Consider the following 16,529-nt stretch of genomic DNA (forward strand, 5'->3'; position numbering starts at 1 on the left):
GAGGTTGAAAAGTAAGCTCCAGCAAGATCATCAGGACACTATCTTGTGGAAGAGACTACATTCTGTGAGTCCCTCTCCGAGATCCTATCTACCAGGTGGTGAAGACACCATGGTTGATGGTAATGGAAGCTGCCAAGTCATCTAAGGGAACTAACTGTGCATTGCTATCTATCATCTACCTATTTATCATCTCCAATCTCCATATCCATATCCATATCCATCCTATAAAATACAACTGACCAGAAAAGCAAAATACCAAAACCAATCCAATACAGGTCAACTCAAAATAAAACAAGGCAAATCAAGGTGGCACAACCACCCTATTCCCCCGAGCCTGGGAGAACAACCACTTCTTCAACAGTTTTCTGAATGACGTAAGGGTGGGAGCCACTCAATTATCTGGGGGGAGATCATTCCAAAGGGCAGTAATTACAACAGAGTAGGCACATTTCCTGGATCCTGCAATGTGACATTCTTCTAACTGATCCTCCTCAGCTGGACTGAATCAGATGGGCACAGACAACTGGATAGTTATCTCTGGCAACTGATATAGGTACCAGCAGATGACATTGTCTCTGGTAACCAAATCAGCCTTAGCCTGACCAAAAGGCCAACTGAAATTGGTTCAGAAAGTCTCATTCTGATGTATCTAAGATTGCCATTCTACCACCATTTGGGACAGATAACAAAGAGTAGCCTGGGGGAAGAACCAGATTTCCACTGCCTTCCAAAAGGCCAGTAGGGTCAGGGTCATCTGCATCTCCCAGAGGGAGGCTGTTCCATAGGACAGGTGCCAGGACAGAGAAGACACACTTCCTAGGACCCACCAGGAACACTGCTTCACCAAGGGGATGTGGCATATACCCACTTTGCCAGATCTGGTGGGATGGGTGGAAACCACGGGGATAGGTGTTTATGAAAGATTGCACTACCCTGATGAAAGTCATCCTGGAGTTCCCTGTGGGAGAGAGGAAGCCAGTTTAAATAAGGAGAAACCTATGTATGGGATTCTACAAATAAATGGGTATGAAAGCATTCATTCATTCATTCAATCTATATCACTGGAAGAAACATTAACAATCTCAGATATGCAGATGATACCACTTTGATGGCTGAAAGCGAAGAGGAACTGAGGAGCCTTATGATGAAGGTGAAAGAAGAAAGTGCAAAAGCTGGCTTGCAGCTAAACCTCAAAAAAACCAAGATTATGGCAACCAGCTTGATTGATAACTGGCAAATAGAGGGAGAAAATGTAGAAGCAGTGAAAGATTTTGTATTTCTAGGTGTGAAGATTACTGCAGATGCTGACTGCAGTCAGGAAATCAGAAGACGCTTAATCCTTGGGAGAAGAGCAATGACAAATCTCGATAAAATAGTTAAGAGCAGAGACATCACACTGACAACAAAGGTCCGCATAGTTAAAGCAATGGTGTTCCCCGTAGTAACATATGGCTGTGAGAGCTGGACCATAAGGAAGGCTGAGAGAAGGAGGATAGATGCTTTTGAACTGTGGTGTTGGAGGAAAATTCTGAGAGTGCCTTGGACTGCAAGAAGATCAAACCAGTCCATCCTCCAGGAAATAAAGCCAGACTGCTCACTTGAGGGAATGATATTAAAGGCCAAACTGAAATACTTTGGCCACATAATGAGAAGACAGGACGCCCTGGAGAAGATGCTGATGCTAGGGAGAGTGGAGGGCAAAAGGAAGAGGAGCCGACCAAGGGCAAGGTGGATGGATGATATCCTAGAGGTGACGGACTCGTCCCTGGGGGAGCTGGGGGTGTTGATGACCGACAGGAAGCTCTGGCGTGGGCTGGTCCATGAAGTCACGAAGACTAAATGAATAAACAAACAAACAACAAACATATGGCTCATATAATGATTCTAGATGTTGCCCAACAATCCATAAAAACAAAGATAACAAAAATCCCCATGGAGAGGTTCCTGGTCAAGCTAAGCCCTAGTTTTCTCCCCATTTCTTCCTAAGCCAGCATTTGACAGGTGGACCTGGTAATGTCAGCCTCCGAGGTAGACCAGACAGGAAACACGACAAGATGAGCTAATTCTACTTTATTGTAAGGCTACATTAACAGAACCTTGCAAGTCTGAAAGTACAAATCTCCCCCTGTCTCTTTTTACAGCCTGGTAAGTTAGAGCGGATCCTTTCTCTTTCTCTACCCATTATGCAGTTGTGGGTTCCTCCCTCTTTTATCTGATTGTTCCCTAGGCAGCATCCCTTTCCCTCCTCTCTTAAAGTCATTCTCACATACCATTACAGGCAATCACTGCCTTGCTCAGCACCATTAACCCTAACCCTATATAAACTTGCCAAATAACTAAATAAGTAAATAAAATACTGGGAAGCACATCACATACCCGTAAAGCAGTGCTGAACATTTCTTAATGCAACAAGGATCTCTGCCAGTCCCTGATGAAGACACACCCCTTGTTCATGAGTCCGCCTTTAGGTTTATCCCCCTACCCGACCCTTCCCTTCCTCGTCCCCCATCCTCAAGTCTCTCATATGGGAAGGGGATTATTCATCCTTGGCATAGATTTGAGACAGCAACTTACTGAACAAGGTGTCTCATTCAGTCTTTAGTTCTGCAAGACGTAGACAGACAAGCAAATGACGCTGCAATCTTCCTTTGGTCCACCCTGGTTTAGGAACGTTTTCTTCAGTTGCTACAAAACATCTGGTTTGAGGGATCTGGGTAGTCACTGAGTCAGGCTTTGGAAGCCAGAAGCTACAGCATACGGGAAATTAACCATACTTGATAGATGAATCTGCAGGGAGAAACAGCTGTCTGAAGGAAGGAAGTGTAGATCTCATCCTGCAGAATATCAGGGCTGCAATCTGGACCCAGCACAACATGACTCAGTCACTGGGGGAATTTGCTCTTTACAAGGGAAAGAGGGTTTGTGAGAAAAAGGCATTAGCTCAGGGGGAGCATGCATACTTTGCAGGTTAAATCCCCAGGACCTGTGGAGGGAGGAAAGATGGAACCCCAGAGACCAACAACAGGATTTGCCAGTTCGTAGTCTCCTTGTGAAGACAGCCAGTTTGGTGTAGTGGTTAAGGCACCAGGCTACAAACCAGGAGGCTGTGAGTTCTAGTCTTGCCTTAGGCACAAAGCCAGCTGGGTGACCTTGGACCAGTCACTTTCTCTCAGCCCTAGGAAGGAGGCAATGGCAAACCACTTCTGAAAAACCTTGCCAAGAAAACTACAGGGACTGGCCCAGGAGTCAACACTGACTCGAAGGCACCCAGAAACACTCTGCTTATGAGCACAGTTTCAGACTTTTTGCAGCTCTGTTTCGAAAAACTAAGGCTGGGATTATTTGACATGGAAAGCATTCAATGCCACTATTAAACCACATCCAGGTAAATGAAAAAGGAGTTTGGTTTGATCTAGTACATATTAGGACAATGCAACACTTTGGACCTGAAGGGAAAAGGTGTTTCAGAATGCGGGGGAGGGGGTGGAATGAATATAGCACCAGTCCCATAGAATCATAGAACTGTGGAGTTGGAAGGGACACCACGGGTCATCTAGTCCAACCCTCTGCCACGTGCAAGAAAGCCAATTTAAGCCATCGCTGAGTGTTGGCTGTCCAGCCTCTTCTTAAAAACCTCCAGATGGAGAACCTACAATTATGTCACGATGCTAACAATGTTGCTGGGGCTTATACCAGACGCTGATGTCTGGAGGACACCCACATTGGAAGAGACTGCCATAAGATCTGAAAGTGCCTTTAGGAAATATATTTTAAACAATTCAATAAGAAGTCGATAGCAAAGTTTGGACGGTTAGGGGACGTAATGGACAGAAGGAATAACTTTGAGGAGCAGGAGGAGGAGCTGCAGGCAGAACAGCAATCAGATAAAAGCAATCTGTGTTCCAGGCAAAACTGTAACCTGAGAAGGCGTCTCAGACAAGACCCTCCCTGTCGGGGGGTGGGGGGAAGCACATTCAGACTTGCAAGATTCTGTCACTGTAGCCTTATAATAAAACTAGTATTAGCATGCATGACTTTGGTTTCCTAGTCTAGTCTACCTTGAAGGGCTGAGATGGACATGGGGACAATGAAACTAAATGGGAAGAAAAGGGAGGCAGGAACAGAGGAAATGGCACTTGTCCATCAACACTCAGCACAACACTAGAGCTCTGGGCTGGAGAAGGAATAATGTCTGCCCATGAAACTTCAGAGTTCCCCAAAAGAGCCACAGGGTGTGCACATATGGCTGGGCCTTGGCTATTAATAGCCACATTAATCTGTGACCGAGTCACTCTGGGTGCCGCCCAAGCAAGGCATTTGGAAGGAAACTATTACCAGCAGCCAAAATTCAGCAGTACCTGCAGCTGAGGCTGGCATGGCTGGAACGGACACATGTTGCAAGCAATGGGAGAGGAAACTGAGGGAATGGAAACGCTCTCACAGAGGGAAATGAAGCGATACCCAAAGGCAGACAGGGCCCACCCAGCTGAGCTCAGCACCATGGCGTAGCAGTGGACGAAGCAGAGACAAGCTAAACCCACCCTCTGAGACAAACTCTCTCACCGCTTCTGACATGCTCTAAGGCAGTGTTTCTCAACCTCAGCAACTTGAAGATGCATGGACTTCAACTCCCAGATTCTGGGAATTGAAGTCCACGCATCTTCAAGTTGCTGAGGTTGAGGAACACTGCTCTGAGGACTCTGCTTAGTGCCAGGAACCTAAGGGATTCGCATCTTGGCCCAATCTTAGAAGCAGAATGGCAAACGACTTGCACCTCCAGGCCATAGGCTGGGCAGGGGGTGGATGGGCAAAGGAGTTGTGCTCCTGGTTCATGGAATGCGAAGGTGTGACTTGAACGTTGCCTCTGAAGGCATCTCACAGAGAGCATTCCTGCCTTTTTTATGTTGCTACCAGGAAATTTGGCAAACAAAGCCACAAGGAAGTCCCATCTGCAAAGAGGATGTTTGGGGTCCAAATCCTGCAACCAGAGTCAACCGTTCAGAAGGAGCATCTGGCCAGCTCTTTCTGGATGAAGCCACTTCAAAGCTGCACGTCTAGAAGCATGGTGTACCTTCCCCAACCCGGCAACACCAAACATCTGGAACATAAAAGGTTTGCATGACAAGGCAGCTGCTTGAAGATGATCCGTTCCCACATTTAGTGCCAAATGTCTTATGGTAAGGCCCACTCTTCCATCAACAGTCTTGGCAGGCTCACTAGGCAGTTGATAAGGGGAACCACAGGGCCAAACAGCTGGCTCTAAGTTCTACAATGTTGTAGGTAAGTATGGGGCACCAATTTGGGCTCTCTTTGGCTCATGGAGACACTCCAGTCCCCACTAGAGCTATCAGATCTGAGCTGAGACAACCCAAACAGACAACCCATGATGGCAACTGGAACAGAAAATCAAACCTTTGGCTGCCAATTAATGGTCACCTGCAAGGTTACCACATGGATTGCGTAGCACAGGTCCCCAGGAGATTTAAGGAAGCTTTGGCCTCTCAGGAATTTAAAACATGGCTTGTGCCTGCTGTAATTTGCTGCTCAGAGTTCACTCCAGCTAAACAAGTGTGGACTAATGCCCTGACTGCCGGGAGCGGCAGCAACCAAGTTTTCATGCCCAGATTCTCCCCATCATTTTCTAGCTAACCCTGTTATGTACTTTAAGGCAAGGATGGGCTTCGGCGTTTTGGGGGGAGGGGTGCTATGGGTAGGGTCAGGATTTTTAAGCTCCTCCCCCTTGGGTTTGGGAGGAAAATTGGGAATGATTTTTGTTTTTTCTAAATTAGTTAAGCCGGAAGTTTTTGAACTGTGGGACACAACTCCGGAGGAGGTCACACCATTTTAGACTTGTACGCCACCTAGAGTCCCTTTGGATGGAGGCAGTGGATTGAGAGAGGGAGAGGGAGAGGGAGAGGTTGCATTGTAAAGAAAAATCTACTCACCCCTGTGCAGGCCCAATAAGGGAGAACAGGCTTGCTCAGGTATAGAGCAACATTCAGAATGAATTGAGACAGATGGCTAAATCCATGGTCAAAACTATCCACCAATCACAGCAGTTTTAGTGATTATTTAGTCTTCCTGAGGAAGGGGGGGGGGGTCACACACATTCATTCATCATTTTAGGGGGCTGCAGTATCCTAACGGCTCAGGACCTGTCCGCCCTCTCAGGGAGACCAGGCTAAGAATCAGACACCTTGCAGACCTTAAGCTACTTTTATTAGAACAGCTGTAGCAACCGGATCTTGCAAGTCTGAACATGCTTCCCTTCCTCCCTCTTTTATCTTCATTAGAATTAAGGGGAGGCCTGTCTGAGGTGTTTCCATAAAGTACTACCTTGGCTTGGGGTCAGTCTTGTTTATCTTGGGAGCGGATCTTCCCTCTGTCTTCCAAGACCATTCTCTTTACTCACTCCAGGACCCCTGAGTTAAGCCTATTTTAGGGCTTGCAGTCCCTCAAAATTGCAGGAAAGTATGCTGCTTTTGGCCAAAGGTAGCTCAGGGTCTGGGTCTACAAAAGGAAGGCTCAGGGACCTTTGTGTTGTTCATTCATGACTTAAAAAGGTTAAACATTCCTAAATATTTTTAAACATAATTTTTAATATGGAAGGGAAGGATATTAAGGCTTCTTTTAAACATCTGCAAACAAAGCAGGGGCTTTATGTGCAAGCATGCGCATGCAATATTTTCTGAGCCACACTCCTCCCTGACCCAACTTGTTGCTGCGTAATCCAGGTCATAGCACACAGCAAAGCTTCCCACCTAATTTACACAGTTAAGGACTGTCTCGTTCCATCCAAAGACTGAAGGAAGCTGCCAATCAAGTTAACATTATGTCCATCTGATCTTTGTGCATACACACCCAGAATATGCAGAGACAGACAAACACACAGCCTGGAGACCGATATCTGTGCAATTTACATTTTGCATATTGCCCTGCAAACATGGTGGGTTATTTTTTTCTGTAGTAGAATTGGTCGTGCTGAACCAGTGAATTCTCTTGGTTTTAACTTTACATGGGAAGGCTGGCACGCTTATCTATCTATCTATCTATCTATCTATCTATCTATCTATCTATCTATCTATCTATCTATCTATCTATCATGTTTCTTTATTGCCCATCTCATATGAAACGACTTTGGGTGGTTATATTAAGGAAGGACAAGGCCTTCCATGTGTTGCAGAACTACAGCCCTAAGGGTGGCTCCTATAGATGGTAAGGAGTTCTGGTTCAGCCACATCTGGAGGATTTTGGCTTCAATAGGTAACAGTAAAGTCTTCTTCAAGTTGAGCTCCATTGTAGATTTTAGGGATGCATCTATGTAGTCTTCATTGCCACCATGTGGTAAAATCTAGCCTAAACCCCTGGGGATTACCTGGTGGGCTCCCATCCAAGAACTAACTAGCTTCTACCCTGCTTAGCTGTTTGAGATCAGCCACGCCAGCTCTATATTAAAACCACACTGGGAGACAACAATCCTTATTTTCATTGAACTTTCTCCAAATACCTTTTCTGAGATTTATCGCTCTGCAGTATCCCCATATAGATTATTTCCTTTAGGGTCTGCAGTCAAAAATCCTTTAGTTTCTGCATTCTATTAAGTTAATACATTTTTGATCATGTATAAAGCTGTATATTGTTTTTGTTTTATTGTGACGTGACGACGATGACGACGACGACAATGTGTAGGGACAAGAAAACTGAATATAGAGCTGGCTTAGCCCAGTATGTATCTGAAAGCAGGGGGTGTAGGGTGGAAGTCCTGCTCTTTGCTTTCCAATTGGTTTTTGGTGCCATCTTCTGGATAACAATTTACACACAGCTGTGCTTTCTTCGCCCTTTCAATGTAACGCCCTTTCACTTCCCTGCTTCAGCTGTCTCATCAGAGTAGCTTTCCTATCCAAGATGTGTAGTCTGTTTTGAAATCCTGGCTAAGGAGTGACTGCACAATGTAAATGGAAAGGAGAGGCAGAGAGGGCAACATTCTACAGCCTTGTTTGTATTTCCAAATTACGATCAGTCCATTAGGACCAGCACATACTGGTCTTAAATTCCAGCAGGATCTCTTGCAGAGGCATGGCCAAGAATCCCATAGTATCTTAAAGACACCTAAAAGACTGGCTTCACAAAATAATTCATCTCTATTTATCCAACATCATTTACTTCTACTTTTAGCTTCTCTCTGGGTTCAAACGAGTGGGTTCCCCATGCTCTCAAAGCGTTCCAAAAGAATTATTTGAAAGGCAGCATATGCTTTTTAAAAATAAAAAAAGTGAATCAAGACACATTAAGTTTGTCACTCCTACTCATCTTTCCCTCCCTCTCTCTTTTGTTCTCTACCCTATTCCACCACTGATTGCTAGATTGCAAACTCCATGGGGCACTGATCTGCCAACTGCCACTCCATCAAAAGACGTCATGTGGATGGATGCCAAAGCATGTTTAAGAGTGGGGAGGACATGGGGCCAAAGAGTCCTCGGCAGAGTAAGGAGCAAAAGAGGGGCAAAATGGGAATCCACACTTGCAAATGGCTCTGTGGGTTGGAGTATTCTCTGGGTGATAAAAAATCAGTATCAGGGCATTGCAGTTCAAGCTGTGCCCCTTTTGGGTGGCATGCAATATTGGAACACATATAGGGAGGGAGATGGAGATGGAGAACTATTGATTCTCATAATAACCCCACAAGTTAGCTTAGGCTGAAAAGCTGCATTCTCAAATTCAAGAAGATGCATGGATTGGCATTAGAGCAGCCTTTCTCAGCCTTTTGACCCTGGAGGAACCCTTGAAATATTTTTCAGGCCTCGGGGAACCCCTGAACATTCAGGCTCAAAGAGAGGCCGGAAGTTATATGGGTAGGCCTGTAGATGTGCATGAACCGTGTTCTTAAACTGAAAATAAAGAATTAAACTTTCCTCTTTCATGTGAAGTTGCCCAGATTTGAAATAATTTTTTAAATAAATTGTGATCTCCCAGGGAACCCCTAGTGTCCTCTTGTGGAACCCTGGTGAAGAAACCCTGCATTAGAGAATTGAAAGGGATTTAGGGATCCATCTGATCCACCTTATGGGTCAACACAACACCTACCATTCAGATTGGACTTACAAATCTCTGATGGAGCTCTCCAAGCCTCTGTTTTCACTGCATGGCTGACCCAACAGGCCATTAATCAATAAACAATAACTCTCCTCTATATGGCTCTGTGCATTTGGCAGTGTGGATCCAGGTCTATGAAACCGATCCCAAGAACTTTAAGACTTAATGCCTGTGTTCACACAACCTATGAATTTCTAAACCCAGGTTAACGAGACACAATGATTATGCTCTCATAATAAAGTGCCTCCTTTCGGGGGGAGATGGGCAGAGATAAAAATTTGATAAATAAATTTGATTAATAAATTTAATTAATAAATAAATAAATATGCCCAAACGAAGACACCATATTTGGCTTATGGACTGTTTTAGACATCATTGTAAGAAAAGGATGAGCTTGTCACAACACAGAGAAGCACAAAGTAACCCCATTTTCATCCAGCCTAGCAAATTGTTCAAATTCTGCCACCAGCATTCTGGAAAATATGAAAAGTTGGCTTGAAGGTAGAAACGTCTGGGGGAGAAAAATGGTACATCGGCCAAGCTATGTTGCTAAATTCTGTTCAAAAAATTGGAATTTGTCTATTTATGAAGCATTATGAAGCATACTTGAACTATTGCCAAAAAGAACATCACGTGTTCCTGAAAAGACTTGCATACCAGATACCAAAGGTGAAATGTGTCAGCTCTCAGCTTTTGAGCTGGCTTTCTATTGGAAGAAAAGAAATACTGGAAAATATAATTCCATTTAATTGAGGTTCAATACATTGTTTTAAAACTGAACTCTAGCGGGTCTTGTACAGATGGAATTATTGTTGCATTTGCTTTGTATTTGATTTAGCATTCCCCAGCCCACCCCCCGTTTTGCTTGTAGGCTTATTTTATCTGTATACATACACACAGACAGGATATATAGATATCTATCCTGTTTTATATGCATTCATGTGTTTTTTAGAGGGGATTTAGAGATAAATCCTTTCTCTTTTTTTAGCTGTATTACAGTCAAATACAGTTCGGATCTGCGTGACGGGGTGAGCTCCCGTTGCTAGTCCCAGCTCCTGCCAACCTAGCAGTTTGAAAACATGCCAATGTGAGTAGATTAATAGGTACCGCTTCGGCGGGCAGGTAACGGCGTTCCGTTTAGTCATGCCGGCCACATGACCACGGAAGGGTCTTTGGACAAATGCCGGCTCTTCAGCTTTGAAACGGAGATGAGCACCGCCCCCTAGAGTCGGACACGACTGGACTTAATGTCAAGGGAAACCTTTACCTTTACTACAGTCAAAAAATGTTGTTAAAAAACACCACCTCGGTTTAAGGAATCCTCGAAAATTGTTGATTGATTTATTGATTGATTGGGGGGGCGGGGAGGTGGAGTCTCCTTGCAGTCTCTTCATAAAACAGTGTTCTCCAAGGATCTGCATTTTGGAAAGTGGTTGGTTAAATGGGCTTAAAGCAGATTGGCATCAGGATGCCCAACATGTTTGAACATATGTGTTACCAACATCTGACAGCAGAGGGAGAAAAAATCCCATGTTATCAAGGCACTACAGTACAGTAGTCCCTTGAAGTGCCTCTTCTGAACACACAGACCCAGACACATGGTTTACACTGTACGTGTTCAAATAGTTCTGTTTGCTCACGTCCTCTGTCTTGGTCCCGGAGTTCTTCTGACCCAGGTCTCATTCTCCTTTCGTAATTTGTGGGATTAAAGCTGACACCACTCACACTGTCTCGCCTACGAAGAGTTTGCAAACTTCTAGCCTTCCCTTTGCTGTTGGATCTGCGGCTACTGTTGAAACGTGGAAAACAGCAATGGCTTAACCTGTTCCAGACAGAAGGCAGGGGTCAGCCTCTTTCATCCCCTGTGACCCAGTGACCTGTGGCCTCTGCCTTCATGGCTGGGTGCTGGTGAAAAACTAGTGAGCAGCTGGGGCATTGCATCCTGGAAGACTGAAAACACCCTCCTGCTCTTTGCAGCCTTTTGCACGCACCCCCACGCACACCTGGGGTGCTCATCAGGGGATACGGGATACAGCCACGAGGCCAATCCTCACCAGTTCTTTTAAAGGAACAGACTTGCTACAAGTCCTAATAGCACAATGAGGATTCACTGAAATGACCTGTGGAATCAGATACACAAATCTGTAGAAGATGTAGAATAAAGCCTGCAGAGCCACCTTGTCCACTGACGACTATTTTTGGAAGTCTGCATGGATAACATCCTAATGTTGCTTAGACATCAGGTGGTACTGGAGCAAATTACATCTGGAAGGAATTGGGAAAGTTCTTCCTGTCCTTATATTTTTTGTAGAGAGTAAGAAAGATTTATAAGTAGTCCTCGACTTACGACCACAATTGGGACCAGAATTTCCATTGCTAAGCGAGGCGGTTGTTACGTGAGTCACACCCAATTTTATGACCTTTTATGCTGCGGTTGCTAAGCAAATCACATGGTCATTAAATGAATCTGGCTTCCCCCATGGACTTCGCTTGTTGGAAAGCTGGCTGGGAAGGTCGCAAATGGCAATCATGTGTCCCCAGGATGCTGCAACCATCGTAAACACCTGACGGTTGCCAGGTGCCTGAATTTTGATTATGTGATTGCAGGGACGCTGCCACAGTCATAAGTGCGAGGACTGGTCACAAGACACTTTTTCCAGCACCATCGTAACTTTGAATGGTCACTAAACGAATGGTCATAAGTCAAGGACTACCTGGTATTTTTATTTACAGGACTAATATGGCCACCTATCTCATATAATGATTCTAAGAGGCTCACAACAATCCATAAAACATGGTTACAAACAAAAGTACTCTTCCCCCCAGGCCCAGACCAGACATCCTCGCAGCTCAACCTGCATCCTAGCCCAATACTTGGGGGAAGAGCCAGGTCTTCGAGGCCCTCTGGAAGGCTAAAGGGGTATAGATCTCTCTGATTTCAGGTGGGAGGCATGTCCAAAGGGCTGGGGCACCACCGAGAAGGCACATCTCTCAGATCCTATCAGGTAGCAACCTTTAAGGGAGGGGACCTGGAGCATGCCCACCCTATCTAACCCAGTAGGATGGACAGATATCCTCAGGTGACCTTGATGGAAATATGCAGGAACTGTTCCCTATGCAAAAGGGGCTGAAACTTTTTTTTATCTCCAGAGCAAAAACATAATATTTGGAAGTCGCTCAGCCTTCCTAACTCACTGGAGTATTAGAAGGGAGAGGAGGGACAGCCCAATCAGACTTGCAAGATTCTGTTATTAAAGCCTATCTCAATAAAGTATAGTTCTAGTGTTCCTATGGAATCGATTTTCTGGTCTCGTCTACCTAGAGGGGCTGACATTTTAGAGGGGGTCAATAATGGCTTGATCCACTTCCTGGATGGTATCTATATACTACTAAAAGTCTCGTGTCTGTTTGATATTTTGTTACCTTCAACTGGGCAAAATGGTGCATCGTAGGGCAACAGTTTTTGAACCAAGGTACCTCAAATGCACTAACGTACAGAATGCATCCTAAATCTGGGACCCATGACTCCTGAGGAATTGAAATTTGGCAAATTTTATAAAATTTTCTATGACACAAAAATTATCATAAAACATTTTATGACAGCACAAAATGTCATAAAACCCTTCCTGTGGTTGACTCCTGACATTTGACTGTGCTATACAGTTCACTATGAATGACATGGGCTATTTTCAAGCCAGATGCATCTCTGAATATCTCCCTGAATTTTTAAGGCCTTTTCAACTGTTGAATCTGGTAAGCAAATATCTCTGAAACGATGACCCAACGGGTTGTCTAATGTCATCTAAAGCCAAGCATGTGCAAACTTTGTGTAATTAAATTGCTGTATGTGAGGTTTGACAATGGTTTGGGGCTGCCTGGCAGTTGGTAAGCAAAGCCAAAGGCAACAGAACTGCTAGAAAATTGCACAGCTGCAACTTCTCTCACACCTAAAGATCCACACAACGTTTTCCCAAGCCAAAATACACACAAACACTTTCCTTCCCCTAACCTAGCTCTTCCTTCTCCCTGGACTAACCTGAGGTGTGCAGCCATCCTCAAAAAGATCACAACCCCCTAATAAACAGCATGCATTGAGGGGGAAAAAAGGAGTGAAAAATATTTATTTATTTTATTTAAAACATCTGCTCAGCCGCCCATCTTAAAACCAAACTTTGGGCATCCTGCAACCCAACCATAAAAGCAATAATGCGCAGCTAAAACCAAAAAGCAGTAAAACAAACAAACAAAAAATTATCCTGCATGCGTTCCATTCGCTCAACAGGTTTGCACGCTGTTGGTATGATTAAATGTTTTTTTTAAAAACTCCCCATAAGTCAAAACCTGGAAGCAATAAAGAAAAAAAAAAGATAGGCTAAAATCGCTTCTGAGCTATACCATCCCTCTGTCCAGAGGGTGACGCTTATGTGCAAAACCTTCAAACATGTAATTCTCCCACTTTCAGTCTGAAATGGTCCAGTCCTAGGAATTCTGTAGCACGTGATTATCTCAGTAGGCAGGCAGTAAGCAAAGATTGTCTTTCTCTCCATTCTACCCCTGCTGGAGGGAATGTAAACTGCAGGGTCAGCCTTCTATTAACCCTAGAGTAATGCTAGGATTAGGCCTGAGTTTACAATCACACCCTCACAACCATAATGAGATTGGTTTGGGCTGAGCATGTTGTACGAACCATGCCAATTTTGATTGAATGAACAAACCATGATTAATCAAACCCTAGCTTAACAAAACATGTGAACTTGGCCATGAGTTCTGTCCTCCATAATCCCTCCTGCCGGATGAGACAGTATCTTCAGTGTCTCTTTTAGTGTTACTCAACCTTAGCAACTTTAAGACGCGTGGACTTCAACTCCCAGAATCCCCCAGCCAGCATGCTGGCTGGGGAATTCTGGAAGTTGAAGTCCACGCGTCTTAAAGTTGCTGAGGTTGAGAAACACTGGTATATGTGTTTATGGACCTGGGTGTCAAGTTTTATATGTATATATGTGTCAAGAGATTATTTTGTCTTGTATCCATGCTAGCATTCATGACCTGTAAGCATGCTCATAGCTATAGCTGATTTTATCTATTGCATAGATAACCACAACTTTGTGGTTGCGGATGTACAAGTAGCAGCCACCGAGCTAATTCCCACTAAGTACCAGCACAAAAAAAAGTGGTAACTTTATGACTCTAGTGAGGTCTAAAATCTCAAAAAGAGGGATCTCCCCTCATCTGAGCAATGATGCTGGCATCACAAGGTTATATAAGGTCCTTGCAAATTCATCACAAGCACATACCATCTCTCACAGTATAATTCCCAGCATGCTCTCTGATTTCCTAATCCAGTTTTCTCTGGACTAGCAAATGCTCCTAGGAAGCTCACAGATCTCTCATCCTGCACAATGCATATTGAGACTTTGCACCCACTTGAATTTGTATGGATTAGAATCTCTCTTTCACATATGTATTCAGCCAGGTGTGGATACCCATCACTGACTAAGCCAATGCAGAGTATGATGTGTTCTTGAAAGCTGCCAAGGTATACAGCCTCAAACATGCACCTCTAGATTCTGTCTCCAGTGGCTAGAAGAACATGGTGTTTGCTCCAGGGCTTTATGGGGCAGTCCTCCTTGGTTAAATCTCATTTTTTTTCCCACTTAGAAGAAGCCAGTGTCAGTTTTCTGCAAGGGCGTCAGCTGCAAACTACAGCATTAGTGTCCTTGGTTGACCTACTGTGCTAAAACTAACAGCAAAGTCAACAGCAATTTCTGTGCTGGGTTAGGGTGGGGGAGAAAGTAGATGTTCTCTGCCTTTCCTGTATAAGCTGAGTTCCCAACACCATTGGTAAATTGAGACAATAGAAGGAGCTGCCCTTTACACATAACCCCCAATTCCAGGGGATCCTTCTTCCTTACGTTCCCCAGTCTCCAGATGACATACAAAAAGTAAAGTCATCCATTTTCTAGAACAGTCTTTCTCAATCTTGACAACTTGAAGATGTATGGACTTCAGCTCCCAGAATTCCCCAGCCATACATCTTCAAGTTGCCAAGGCTGAGGAACACTGTTCTAGAACATAAACCCAAAAGTTCAGTAATGAACAAATATATTTGTCCTGTGCTGATGGGACAAAACCAGTCATCTAAATACTGCCAGGGAGGGAGGACACACATAAGCATAGCTATAAGAAATGTGTCTTGATAGATGAGTCAATGGGGGGCGTGATTGATAAAGAAGTACCATATTAACAAATGATGATGCCCTGAGGTATGTTTCTGAAGCCTTCTAACATGGACTCAGGGCTTTTTCTCTCAGAGGTGGTCTCACTGTCATTCTCAGATAGATGCTGCCTATCTGATTTGGATCTCCAGAGAACATCTGCTGAAGGTCCCCCCTTATCAGGGGTGTGGCAGGAGTGGGCTTGTATAGGGGGTCCCCTCCAATGGAATCAGCCCCTTATGGGACAAATAAGTTTGACCCCCACTGACCTGGCTCTTCCAGAGGGCTTTTGAGATTCATTGCAAAACCATTCAACACAAACATTAGTTGTGTTGTTATATTTATCATATTTTCTGTTCCATTCTATTTTATTATTATTCTATTTCTTTTAATGTATACTTGTAAACTGCTGAGATGGAAATGAACATTGAAGGAGCAGGAGAGAAAAAGTATTGACACTTTTGGTATTGGGGAAGACTCCTGAGAGTTCCATGAACAGCCAAGAAAACAAACGAATGGATCATTGAAGAAATCAACCCAGAGTTCTCCTTCAAGGACAAATGACCAGGCTCAAATTATCCTACTTCAGATACATTATGCAAAGACTTAGCTCTCTGGAGAAGGCTCAGATGCTGGGAAAGGTGGAAGGAAAGAGCAAAAGAGGATGACCAGCAGCAAGGGGGATGGGCTGAGTTACAGTGGCAGTGGGGGCACTGTTGGAAGACCAGAAGGACCACGTTAGGGACAGATCATCATGAAGAGGGTCTATCTGTGTGGTCATTCAGAGTCAACACAGACTTGATGGCAGATAATCAATCAAAGCACCAAGAGTCTTGACCAGATCAGTGTATAAATAAAACAAAAAAATAAATGAATATTACCTTTTTTTTCCAAATAGGAATGCAGGCTCTCCAGCAGAAGAAGTTTGTGTGTGTGTGTGTGTGTGTGTGTTTGCTGGATTTTTGTTTTTTTAACAAAAAAAAGATGTGAAGCCTTATACAATTCCAGACAGTGTGAGGAAGTAATCACCTAATCTTTCCACCCAAACCCCCCCCTCTCCTAACACTTCTCTGTCCCTAGGGAAGATAACAATATCTCCAGTCCCTCCCAGGCCTGCCACCTTGGAATCATTTTTAACACCCATCAGTAACTGGCTTCCTTGCAGGCAGAAATTGACAGCTTTTTCTCCTCCAGTTGAAAGAGAGCTCTGCTCATTTATTC

This window comes from Candoia aspera, chromosome 10, assembly GCF_035149785.1.
Source record: "Candoia aspera isolate rCanAsp1 chromosome 10, rCanAsp1.hap2, whole genome shotgun sequence".
Lineage (NCBI taxonomy): Eukaryota > Metazoa > Chordata > Lepidosauria > Squamata > Boidae > Candoia > Candoia aspera.